The sequence below is a fragment of the Magnolia sinica genome, chromosome 6 (assembly GCF_029962835.1).
Source record: "Magnolia sinica isolate HGM2019 chromosome 6, MsV1, whole genome shotgun sequence".
NCBI classification, from domain to species: Eukaryota; Viridiplantae; Streptophyta; class Magnoliopsida; order Magnoliales; family Magnoliaceae; genus Magnolia; species Magnolia sinica.
The window spans coordinates 94,509,021-94,523,506 of NC_080578.1; positions in this window are offsets into that span (position 1 = coordinate 94,509,021).

A 14,486-nucleotide genomic window follows, 5' to 3' on the forward strand; every position below is an offset into this window, starting at 1 on the left:
ATGGTCAAGGATCCCACCCACCAGGGAATCTACCCAAACCTAGCAGATCCACTGAAGTCAGTGCGTCCCTATCTGTGGAGTTCCCTGTGATGTATATCCCTTACATCCGCACTATCCATTCATTTTGGGACATCATTTTAAGTTATGATCCAAAAATAAAGCTCATACAACTCTTAGTGGACCATACCATGTGGGCCCATGTAAACTTACATAGGAATATTTCTACGCCCCGGATCACATAATCCACTTCCTTTGCCTGTCAGCATACGAAGTTCCCGTGGTCTAGGACGACATGGATTAGCTACTGACAGGTTGAGCAGCGAGTACTCAAGTGTTGTGACCAAGTTATTTGAGCCCTACTATAATGTATGTATTGTATCCACACGTCCATCTATTTGAAGAGAATATTTTAAGGCTTTAGCCAAAAAAACAAGTCAGATCCAAAGCCCGAGTAGACCCCACCACAGAAAACGGTGGGGATTGAATACCTACCATTAGAAACTTCTAAAGGTCACGGGAATTTTCAATCAAGCTGATATTTGTGTTTTCCCTTGGTTCATGTCTGTATTTTCCCTTAGTTCACGCAAATTTTGGGCTAGAATATGACTCATGCACCATGGGCCCTGCCTAAAATATAAATAAGTCCAGATCCTCTGTCTCCTGGAAAAGAAATTTCCCATTTTTTGCATTTTCACTGGGTTGACTCCAATGAAAATGCAGGGAAGGAAAAATCCCTGTTTCCCACCAACAGATGATCCTGTTTCAATATAAACTCATTTATTAATCGGATTAGGCTTGGGCTGACTCAGGCTTAAGCCATGTAATTCGGGACCAAGCCCAGTAACTTAGGTCACAGGTAGGGTTGTCAGTGGGCCAAGCCTGAGGTTGGCCTTGGCCCGGATTTTGAGCTGTTCGGGCTGGGCCTACTCAAAATTTGGATTTTATCAGGCCCAAGCTCAGCCCATTGACAGCCCTATAGATGAGGGTGGCAAAAATTACCTGACCCAGTACTAATCTGATTTGGACTTAATCTAGAAAGTTAGAGTCTGAGATGGCCCACTTCTAATATGGGTTTGGTTTTATTTATGTTGTGTAAATCCTAAATTTTAGATTTGCTTGGCCAGACCTGAGTCATGAACACAAGTTATGATATGGCACGTGTTACACAGCTACTTATGATAAGTGAATGTGAGCTTAGTAAATTAAATTATTAATAATTGTAAGCTTAATTATGATTGTTGCAATTATATTATAGTAAGGATTTTTATTCTATATTAATTAAGGGTTTAAATTATGTAGTTAATATTTTATATAAAATGATAATAATTTTATAATTTATTTATTTTGTATATAGGATTTGGAATGAAATACTCCGAGGGACCAATTGATTTATGATTTACCTTGGTAGATACAAGTAAATAGGTTATAATGACCTTTTGCTTCTGCTTGTCCCATATAAAAATTAGCAAGGACTCATCTCTAGAATTGGTCTAGAAAGAACCTTCACTGGTTTAAATTTGTGACCCCACTGTTATATATGTGACTTATCCATACCACCCATCTATTTTACCATGACATTTTAAGAAACGAGCTAAAAAGTTTGAATGATCTAAAGCTCAAGTGGACAACACCTCAGGAAACCTTGGTCCTAAAGATGTCTACTGTTGAAAGATATTTCCTCCCTAGGGCACAAGGTGACGATTATTTATCTTCCAACTTGTTTATAAGGTCGAACAGTCATGGATAAAGGGAAAATAAAAATATCACCTTATTCAAAACTTCTAGCACCAATGAGAATGGTAGGTGTTCAATTCTCACTGTTTCCAGTGGTGTAGTCCACTCGAGCTTTGGATTTACCTCATTTTTCAGCTTATACCCTAAAATGATCCAGCCGAATGGATGGACAGTGTAGATAAGACAAACATCATGGTGGGCCCCACAATTTTAAAATTTTCTTTAGGTTACGTAAAATAACAACATCACCTTGGAAAACCTACTAAATTACAAAAGTAAATAATTACTATCAGCAACTATATTTAAAATTAGAAAATCAAACGACCCCTGAATGAATTAGGTATGAGCCATAGACCTATCCTCTCTATGGCCTTAACTGAACTCAATCGAAATCCATTGCCACCACATAACTTGGCCATGCCCCTGCCATTTCTAGTATCCAAATCTCAGTGGAGCCCATACTCCAGCCTTTCCCACCGTTTTAACAGGTGGGGCACTACATGTGGGGGACCGTTCTAATTTTCATTCCATTACAGCAGGGTGTGTTTGGATTAGTGATTCTAATGGTAATGTGTTGTAAAGTGCGGTTGAAAAGTTATGATTATCATTAGCTATATACACTTGGATGTGATTTTGTTAATATGTGATATATCCACACCCTCCATTCATATTTCAAAATCATTTTAGGCCGCGTGCCCAAAAATGAGCTTGATCCAACACCTCCATGACCTCGAGAAGTTTTCAATGGGAGGCATTTAATCCCCATGTGGTCCGTGTCAGCTCTGGTGTGGTCCATGTCTTCTTTAGACCAACCTCTCTTTTATCCATTTCATTAAATGATCATGCAAAAGGAAAGGGTGTGGATAGAGCACATACATGATAATGGAGCCCACAAAAGCATGCCACCTCAACACACTTCTGTCATCCGTATGCTAAAGTGAGTTTAAAGGATTTGGCGGCCATCAATATATGAAAAAAAAAAAAAGAAAGAGAATAATGATGTGAGTTTTACACTATATGACTTCGATAATGCAATCTCCAGATATGCAGGAACGGCTGGTACTTTTCTATTAGTACATTTATTGTGCTACTAGAGTTGGAAAATCATCCACCATCATTTATTGTGCCATCTGTTTGACCAGCCTGCCTAAATAAGGACGCCGGTTGATTAGCTATGAACCCAATGGTAGTGACGTCACCACATTCTTTCGGCCCCACCACGATGTATGTGTTGTATCTACACTATCCATCCATTTGAAGAAATCATTTCATGATATGAACCAAAGAATGAGGTAATGAGGATTTTCTCCTTATTGCTAGATTCGATGAAATCGAACCAGTTTCGATATCATTGATAATTGTCGGATTTTTCACCGCTGGTCGCTGGACAGTTTTTTGTCCTGTTTCAATATCATCGAAGGACTTTAGATGATATCGAAGGCTGTTATTGAGAGACCTTTGATGACATCGATAATTATAGGAATTTTTCATCCCTGGTCGCTGGACAGTTTTGGTCCTGTTTCGATATCATCGAAGGACCTTAGATGATTTCGAAGGCTTTCATCGAGAGACCTTCGATATCATCGAAGAGTTACGCAGATGCAATTGCGGAAATGCAGATTCTACGAAAATTGTTTCCTATTTTGATTATACCTCTTTCTATTCTTATATAAATGGGTGTATGCGGGATTAGGGTGTATTCCAAGGTATTCTAAGGTTTCCTAAAGGTTTTCTAGGAGGGCTTAGGGCTATCATAGGTGTGAGAGAGAGAGAGAAAGAGAGAGAGGAAGCTTGTGGAAGGGAGGCTATGCTCGTAGAGGTGATCTACCATATCTCAGCGCTTTCACGTCCTCGTAATCGATGAGATCTCATATTTTCTTTGTTTATCTTATTATTTATCTACTCCTACGTGAGTGAAGAAGGTTGTAACGTTCTACTTTATAGTGGATTATTGATCTAGACGAGGTCCCGTGGTTTTTACCTCTTTGAGGGTTTTCCACGTAAAAATCTCTTGCGTTGTGTGGTTTATGCTTTGATTTATTTCATTGCATTATTATTCCATAATTCTGGTTTGTTTCGGGAGGCTAGATCCTAAGGTTTTGTGCAAGGTCTCCAACAAAGTGGTATCAGTGCTAAGTTCATTCAACGGAGTGGGGTCAGTTTTTGAATTATGGAAGATGGCTCATCAAGGATAATCAGCCACAATGGTTCTAATTGGACCATATGGAAGGCTAAAATGGAGGACTTGCTTTATTGCAAGGACCTATATTCTCCAATTTTAGGCATATCAGCAAAATCTAATGATATGTCTGATGATGATTGGAAGAAGATGGACCGGAAGGCAGTGGGGTTTATTAGACGATGACTGGATGATTCTGTGTTCTACCATGTGTCTATGGAGACCTCAGCCGCTAGCCTATGGCTGAAATTGGAAGGGCTGTATAAGAGGAAGACAACCGGTAATAAAATCTTCCTGATAAGACGACTTGTGAATTTCAAGTTCAAAGATGGTAGTTCTGTGGTCGAGCATATGAATGAGGTAAGCAATATAGTGAACCAGCTCTTCGGTATGAAGATGGTCCTGGATGATGAATTGCAGACTTTGCTATTGCTTAGTTCATTGCCTGACAGTTGGGAGACATTAGTAGTGTCTCTAAGTAACTCCGCGCCAGACGAAAAGATATCCATAGAACAGGTAACCGGTTGTCTCTTCAATGAGGAGACAATGAAGAAGTCTCAGGGGTCTACTCAGAAAGATGCCCTTGTGACACAGGAATGGGGGAGATGAAAGAACAAGAAGGGCGGAAAGGCTCGAGATAAATCAAGAGGCAAGTCGAGTATAAGGAAGGATGTTGAATGCTGGAATTGTGGCAAGAAGGGCTACTACAAGCATGAATGTCGTGGTAAGAAGAACTACAAGAAAGGAAAAGGTAAGGAGAAGGAAGATGAATCAAATTTCACTGTGGTCGCTTCAGATGGCGACGTTGTAGTTATTCTTTCAGCAGATCACGATATATGTCTCACGGCTACGAGTCAAGACACCGACTGGGTGATAGACTCGGGAGCCTTGTTTCATGCGACTCCAAACAGGGACTTCTTCACAAGTTACAAGTCAGGTGACTATGAGACCGTGAAGATGGAAAATTCTGGCATATCGAAGATCGCAGGGGTTGGTGATATTTGTGTGAAGACCGATGTGAGTTGCACATTAGTTCTTAGGGATGTGGGGCACATTCCAGACCTTCGCCTCAACTTGATGTCGACGGGAAGGTTGGATGATGATGGCTATGAAAGTCGGTTTGCTGGTTGGCGATGAAAGTTCATCAAGGGTTTGTTGATCATAGTCAAAGGAAAGAAGTATTACACCCTTTACAAGGCAAGTGTCAGTGTATGCAAGGGTAGGTTGAACGCAGCGGAAGATTCAGCTATTGACATGTGGCACAGGCGTCTAGGCCACATGAGTGAAAAAGAGCTTCAAGTACTAGCAAAGAAGCGGCTCCTTCCAGACGTGACAGGTACACCTCTCAAAACCTGTCTTGATTGTTTATCAGGGAAACATCATAGAATTTCATTCGTTAAATCTGGTTCTCATGTTAATAAAGTGCATGCATTAGATTTAGTTTATTCTGATGTTTGTGGTCCTATGAGGACAAAAACCTTGGGTGGGGCATTGTATTTTGTCACTTTTATAGATGATGCATCTAGGAGGATTTGGGTTTATACTTTGAAATCCAAGGACGAGGTCTTTGGTGTGTTTAAATTGTTTCATGCTATGGTCGAGAGAGAGACAGGTAGATCATTAAAGTGCATCTGCACTGACAATGGTGGTGAATACATTGGTAACTTTCATGAGTACTACAAGTCCCTGGATATACGACATGAACAGATGGTTCCTAAGACCCTTCAGCATAATGGTGTGGCTGAGCGAATGAATCGCACCATTGTAGAGAGAATCAAATGCATGTTATTCCATACGAAATTGCCCAAGACATTCTGGGGAGAAGCAATGCATACAGCGGTGTATTTGATAAACAGGTCTCCATCAGCCCCGTTGAATGGAGAAGTACTTGAGAAGGTGTGGACTAGACAGGATCCATCGTACAGTCATCTTAGGGTGTTTAGATGCAAGGCATCCGTTCACGTACCAAAGAACGAGAGGTTCAAGCTCGATATGAAGATCAAACAGTGTGTGTTTTTGGGGTACGGTAATAAAAAATTCGGTTACAGATTGTGGGATCCGACCGAGAGGAAGCTCGTTAAGAGTAGAGATGTGGTTTTCTTTGAAGATCAGTGTATAGAAGACATTGGTAAGCCAGAAAAGAACCAACCTAGTTCAAGTGAGCTAGAAGACATGGATCCGGTTATTCCTCCCATGGTGCTTGATGATAGGGGAGTACAGTAAGGTGAAGAGAACGAGGGAGTTCCTAAAGAAGATGGACCAGGGGAGTAGCCCCCACTTGATCCACCTGTTGAGCCATAGGTGAGGAGGTTATCTAGGAACAGACAGCCATCCAAGAGGTACTCGCTGTCACGCCCCAAACCTGAAAATCGGATTCACAGGAATTCCAATCACCGAATCCAGTGCCGACAGCCTCCGTAGTACCCCATTCTCGGCTCCTAGCGTCCATACGCCAGATTCCGATCCTGGGATCCTACAAAGAGAATTTTTTTTTTGTACGTTTAACTCATAATAAGCATAACCACAAGATCACCCAATTCACAAAGACAACATCAACAACACATATCCACTAATATAATCATTTGAGTACAATACTGAAAGGAAAATACATAAATCGAAAATCAAGCTTCAGAAGACCGTTGCACGTTCCAAGCTCAACAATGCTACAACCTAACATCTCCTGCACGCATCTATTGTGCATAAGCTTATAGAAAGCTTAGAGGGTGGTGTAAGTGTGTGCACAAGATAAGTGCCAAGTATTCAATACAATGCCATCATCATACAGTACCGGAAATACTGGTAATCCATAAATCGTACAATATCGGACAAGATCATGAATTATCAGAGTAAGCAGAAATACTGACAAGATCATAAATCATATGATAATAAAGTAAGCGAAAATACGGACAAGTCCATGAGTCAATCAATATTAGAATACGCAATATAGGACAGCTATGCAAATGAGGAGTCATAAAGAGCCAAATATCAGATGTCGAGGATGCGATGCAATATGTAATTCCTGATGAGTTCACGAATAGCGTCAGTCAAATCTAGACTATATAAATGCAGAAACACAGTAATCCAAAATTTCATATGCCATGGATATGATGCAATATGCAGTGCGAATGGAATGACCATACTGGAGTGTGAAGTCAGGATGATAGTACGTAGTATCGCAGGCTACGGGGTCTATCACAAAGGACTTCTATCCAAACCAGTCCCATACCTAAATTTAGATAGTCAGACCCAATGTGGTAAACTCCTGATCTCAGGTTAGTCGCGCGCCCCAACCGAAATCTTTGCCATTGCGAAGGCACACGTACAAATAGTTGCGCACCACCAACCCGAGTGGATAGTGAATGAATAAATGCATGAATGAGTATGCAACTCCTGCTCACTAAATTCACATATCAGTACAGTTCATCTCTGGGATCATCACCGGGGTTTAGAACACTCCAAATGGCACTGCCGCTCTCCCAGCCACACAGTCCAAGTGAGTGTAAGAAACCTCACTATCCGCCTGGCCAATAGTCTGCCAATACCTATCCGGCACGTCGATAGCAGACCCATTCACGAGCTGGTCAAACTCAGCCTAGTATTGCCCCCTACCCTTGGGCGGGTAAGGCCACACCCCCTCCCAACCGACCACGACACAGTGGGAAACGCGGCATCCTGGTATTCGGCACTCGAGTGCTCATGCATCCACTCGGTCTCGACGTTGGGGCGTCTCCTGGCCCGGAGGTTTAGGAATTTTCACCCAGGGACATCTATGGCGCCCGTATGCTAGAACAAATTTTCGGTGTCCCGTCTGACCATCCACGATATGCCTGTGGAGGCTACGGCCCTTATGTCGCTAGGGCGTACAGTAATCATAATGCAAGATGCATGAGTCATACAATCCAGTCATACATCAATCCTGCGCATATCATGCGCTCATGTGAGATAACCTCCGCCTATCAGGGAGTCTCATAACAACATGCTCAATGACATATGCAATGATCAACCACATCTCATAACAAACATGCAGATGATGCGTATGACCATGTATCATGATGCTATGCTGTCACATACTCATAATCGGTATCAATAACCGGCATCGACAATCGACCTCGACAATGTGGACATTTAACCAACATTGCCCCCCGAGGAATGACCCTCATAGATCCTAACATATAGTGGACCCATGACCTCACACAAGGGCCCAAATATACAACAACATGGGCCTCACTCAAGAGCTTAATACACATCACGATGGGCCTTTCACATGGGCCTAACATACATCACAATGGGCTCCGTCGCCTAACCCTTAAATGCATCATAATGGGCCTCACCACATAGGCATCATATACATCACATTGGGCCTTAATCACAGGCTGAATACACATCACAATAGGCCTTAAATATGGGCCGCATATACATCACATGGGGCCTCAAACACGGGTCCAATGCACATCACAATGGGCCTCAATACGAGCCGCATATACATTACATGGGGCCTCAAACATGGGTCAAATGCACATCACAATGGGCCTCAAATACGGGCCGCATATACATCACAATGGGCTTTGTCAATCGGCCTCGACAATTAGAATCAGCCTCGACAATCGGAATTTGTATCGATAATTGGAATGGCAATCAGTCATGATAATCGGCCTCGATCACTAATCGGCAATCGGCCAGGACAATCGGAATCGGCAATCGGCCATGACAATAGGAATCGATCAATAATCGACTCGATACTCGAAATCGGCAATCAGTCATGATAATCGGCCTTGATTGCTAATCGGCAATCGACCACGACAATCGGAATCGACAATCAATCATGATAATCAGCCTTGATACTCGGAATCGGCAATCGGTCAATCGAAATCAATCAATAATCGACCTCGATACTTGAAATCGACAATCGGTCATGATAATCGACCTTGATTGCTAATCGGCAATCGGCCACGACAATCAGAATCGATAATCAATCATGATAATCAGCCTCGCTACTCGGAATCGGCAATCGGTCATGACAATCGGAATCGATCAATAATCGACCTCGATACTCGAAATCGGCAATCGGTCATGATAATCGGCCTCGATCGCTAATCGGCAATCGGCCAGGACAATCGGAATTGGCAATCAATCATGATAATCAGCCTCGATACTCAGGATCGGCAATCGGTCATGATAATCTGCCTTGATCGATAATCGATCAATCGACCACGACAATCAGAATAGACAATCGGCCACGACAATCAGAATCAGAATCGATAATCGGCCTTGATGAGAATGGGTCGAACAATGCCTAAGGGAAGGTCACAACGTGGACATTAAACCATCATTATCCATCAATGTGGCCATTTAACCAACATTGCTCCCAAGGAGTGGTCCACATCGGGGATTCATACACACCGTATCGGCCACACATACATCACGTTGGGCCCCATTCATGGGCCTCTCATATATCGCGTTGGGCTTCATACAAGGGCTTCAAACGAATCATAATAGGCCACGCCCATGGGCCTTGTATACATCACAATGGACTTCGCCCATGGGCCTCGAATACATCACAATGGGTCTCGCCCATGGGCCTCATCACTGGGCCTCATATGTCAAGTGGGCCACATCACATGGACCGCATTAATGGGCCTCATACACATCAAGTGAGTTGCATCAATGGGCCGCACTAATATATCAAGGTGGGCCATAAAAATAAAAAAACATCATATTGGGCCTCGACAAAGGCCACAGATACATTACAAGTGGGCCCTGCTCAGGGGCCCTCAAACACATCACATGGGCCATATAAGTATCAAGTGGGCCGCATTATATGGGCCTCATATACAACACGTCGGGCCTCATGGATGGGCACAAATACATCGAGGCGGGCCTCATGGATGGGCCATAAATACATCAAGGCGGGCCTCATAGATGGCCACAAATACATCTCATTGACAGGGCCGTGAAGGTGCATGCAATACACTCACATGTACGGCTAAGTTCCTGTGCAGGCATGCATTCAAATAGTGTTACCAGGGAGTGCTTACTCGACCTCAAGCCTCGCACGTGCCTTCCTACCATAGTTTAGGTCATGCGCGGATCAGGTGTCCATCCCATATACGTCACATATGCATTCAACATAACCCATCACTCATGCATGTATTACTTGCATCCATGCATGTATAACACATAACCCATCACTCATGCATGTATTACTTGCATCCATGCATGTATAACACATAATGTGGTGTCATGCACCTTATCATACACTCATCACACATGTATGCATGCATACAATTGTTACATGTACTAACTAGTCATGCATCTCACGTGTACATACACACATGTCATGCATTCAAGTCATTCAACGTGCCACGCATGTATGCAATCTGTCACCCACAAATGGCGTGGACCCACATCACTACTAAATGGTGCTCTATGGACCCACGATGTTGCATGTACCTCATCCAAGTGGACGGTATAGATACGGTACATACATTATGGCTGGTCCACGTGTTCAAATGGATGGCTGGTATAAATCACATACCTCTGATCAGACCCACATGACTGGCTGATGTTAAACAACAGCACTAGCTGCGTGGGACCCACCGTCCCTGGTTTGGATGGTATGGATGAAGTCAAGGTGGGTCCCACCACCTGCCGAAACAGATGAACTGCTTAGATCACAGCTCAAGGTGGCTATCCACCATCCAGCCCTGCTGGACGGTGCAGATAAAACCCATGCATCAGGTGGATTTCCACCAGATGGACTGTGAATGAAACACTTACGTCCAAGGGGCCCCACCGTCCAGATGAATGGACGGTGGATAATACACATATGCTAAATGGGCCCCACCGTCCAAATGAATGGATGGTGGACAGTACATCCATGTCAGTGGGTCCCACCATCATTGATGGACGGTTTAGGTGGAACCATCCACACGTGGCCCTACAGAATTTGCTGACGTCAAACCTCAGCGAGGTGGGCTCCACTTCTGACTGAAATGTAGCATATGGTAGGCTTCTACATCCATGAAAATGAAATGGACATTGGATGAACACATTCACATGTGGGTCCTACAGCTGCTGGCCTAATCAATGGATGGTTTAGATATAACACACGCCCTGTGATGGGGCCACAAAACTTGCTGACGTTGATGGAGTGGGGTCCACACGTCCCTTTTCCTGAAAATGGACCGATGGTGTGGATCTTCACATCATCAAGGTGGGTCCACACATGTGGCCCACTAGATAATATATATATATATATATATATATATATATATATATATATATATATATATATATAGTACGAAAATATCTAGTATCAAGTAGAAAGGTGGAGTGACTCCACTCCATGGACGGTGGAGATAAAACCCATAAATCACGGTGGGGTCCACATAGGTGGCCCACACAGTTTGGGTCCACTGACATTTGTATTTTCCTTTCATCCATGGCTGGCCCGAAGATGGGCAGCAAGGTGGACCCAAATGTGGATAGCGGTTTGGACTGCTTAAATGGACGGCATGGATCATCATACCACATCAATGGTGGGCCATCAAACTAAGGAAAGAGAGAGAGAGGGAAAGAGAGAGAGCTCGGTAAGAAGGGGAGGGACCCCGCCACTATGGGTCTTCCCGAAACACAAAGCATACATCAAGATGGGTCCCACCATATGTGGGCCCTCAAATAAAAATTGACGGTTAGATCACCCACCTTTGATCTTCCATTCCTTCTTTCGCCAATGCATGTTAGAGCTCCAAAGGTACAATTTCAACTGTTGGGATCAATTTTGGAGGGTGGGATTGGGTGGTAGGAAGGTGGGCCACACTAGCTCTTCTCATGGTGAGCCATGGACGTTGGGTGCTTCTCTTGGAGTTGGAGAGATAGAAATGAGATAGAGAAAAATCATGAATGAAAAGGGATGGATAGATGGTTGTTGTAAGGGAGGGGATGGGAAGGCATGGTTTGGTTTGAATTTTTGTAAAAGAGAGATGGGTAAGGGAAAGAGAAAGTTGACTTATGGAAAAAGAGTGATGGGTGCTTGTACTTAGGGTATGGGTTGTACTTGACTTGGGTGGTTGATTGATTGATGGGACACATTGTAGAGATTCCCTCAAAATTGCAACGCGCGGCGTTTCTCTCGAAATGAATGTGGGCCCACATCTTCTAGCCTGGGTATCGGTTTGGTGCGCGAGTCGGGGCGTTAGAACTGCGGCGACGACGTGATCGCTAGGGTACAAGTTTCGAGTTGAGTCGACTCTGATATGCAAAACTCGGCTTAGGATCACGCGCAAACATCAGATACAGGTCAAGGGTCGTCGGAATTCGACCGAGAGGACCGCGGAAGCCTACGGAATGGTACGAGCTAGGATACGAGTTTCACACTCGCCGCATAAGTACATTATGCTCACTGATGGGGGAGAGCCATAAAATTATTCTGAGGCCCTAGCCGATGAGCATAAGTGGGAGTGGTTGAAAGCTATGCAAGAGGAGATGAAATCCTTGCATAAAAATCATACCTATGACATGGTGAAACTGCCTAAGGGCAAGAAAGCTCTGAGCAACAACTGGGTGTTCAGAAAAAAGGTTGAGCAGAAGAATTCACAGATAAGGTTCAAGGCCAGACTTGTGTTGAAAAGGATTGGTTAGAGGAAAGGCATAAACTTCAAGGAGAGGGGCCCTTACTTTTGCTCGGGCGGTGGACTCTCAGGAGTTTCAACACCCGTTCAAGGGTTCGAGTACCCATAGGTGGTGAAATTCCACTAGCGTGAGTGTATGGGTTGTGTGTCCATGTGTTTAAAATAAATAAATAAATAAATAAATAAATAAATAAATAAATAAAAATAGACTTTGAGGAGATATTCTCACCAGTGGTGAAGATAACATCCATATGAGTGTTGCTTGGGGTGGCGGTTAGCATGGATTTGGAGATAGAGCAGTTAAATGTTAAAACTGCCTTTCTCCATGGTGACCTGGAAGAAGAGATCTACATGCACCAACCAGAGGGGTTCGAAGTCAAGGGCAAGGAGCATATGGTGTGTAGGCTAAGGAAGAGCTTGTATGGGCTGAAACAAGCTCCACGGCAATGGTACAAGAAGTTTGACTCGTTCATGTTACAGCATGGGTATGATAGAACGAAGTTGGACCACTGTGTGTTCACATGCAAGCTCTCAGATGGTGATTTCTTAGTTCTGCTGTTATACGTTGATGACATGCTTATAATGAAAAAAGACATAAAAAAGATCGACAGGCTGAAACAGGAGTTGGGCAAGTCATTTGCGATGAAAGACTTGGGCCGGGCTAAATAGATCCTAGGAATGGAGATAACCCATGACAGAAGTAGAAGGAAGCTTTGGATGTCACAAGAGCGGTATATTGAGAAGTCCTAGAGCGGTTCAATATGAATGCAGCGAAGCCAGTTAGTACTCCACTGGATGATCACTTCAGATTGAGCGACAGACAATGTCCCAAGACGAATGCAGAGGTAGATGAGATGCAGAAGATACCCTATGCGTCAGCAGTAGGAAGTTTGATGTATACTATGGTGTGTATGCGCCCAGATATAGCATATGCAGTTGGTGTTGTCAGCCGGTATCTTGCCAATCTTAGCAAAGAACATTGGGCAGCAGTGAAGTGGATACTGCGATATCTAAGAGGCTCATCCAGGTTGAGCCTATGCTATGGTGATGGAAAATCTGCGTTAGAGGGTTACACAGATGCAGATATGGAAGGTGACATAGACTCCAGAAAGTCTACATCGGGGTTCATGTTCATGTTTGCAGGGGAAGCAGTTTCTTGGCAGAGCAAGCTAAAGAAGGTCGTAGCATTGTCGACGACAGAGGCCGAGTACATTGCAGTCACAGAGGCATGTAAAGAGATGCTTTGGATGAAGAGGTTCCTATAGGAACTTAGCTTGGAGCAGGAGTAGCACGTGGTCTATTGCAATAGTCAAAGTGCTATACATTTGAACAAGAATCCAAGTCAGCACTCCAAGTCGAAACACATCGAGATTCGGTATCACTGGATTAGGGATACTTTGGAACATAATGTGTTACAACTTGAGAAGGTCCACATGGATGATAATGGGTCAGATATGATGACCAATGCTTTGCTCAAGGGCAAGTTTGAGGTTTGTAGAAACCAGACTGACTTGAAAAAGGTGAATCCCTCCTGAGTCGAAAAGGGAGAGTTTTGATGGGAATTTTCTCCTCTTTGCTGGATTCGATGAAATCGAACCAGTTTCGATATCATCAATAATTGTCAGATTTTTCACCGCTGGTCGTTGGACAGTTTTTTGTCCTGTTTCGATATCATCAAAGAACTTTAGATGATATCGAAGGCTGTCATTGAGAGACCTTCGATGACATCGATAATTGTAGGAATTTTTCACCCCTGGTCACTAGACAGTTTTGGTCCTGTTTCGATATCATCGAAGGACCTTAGATGATATTGAAGGCTGTCATCGAGAGACCTTTGATATCATCAAAGAGTTACGCAGATGTGATTGCGAAAATGCAGATTCTGCGAAAATTGTTTCTTATTTTGATTCTACCTCTTTCTATTCTTATATAAAGGGGTGTAT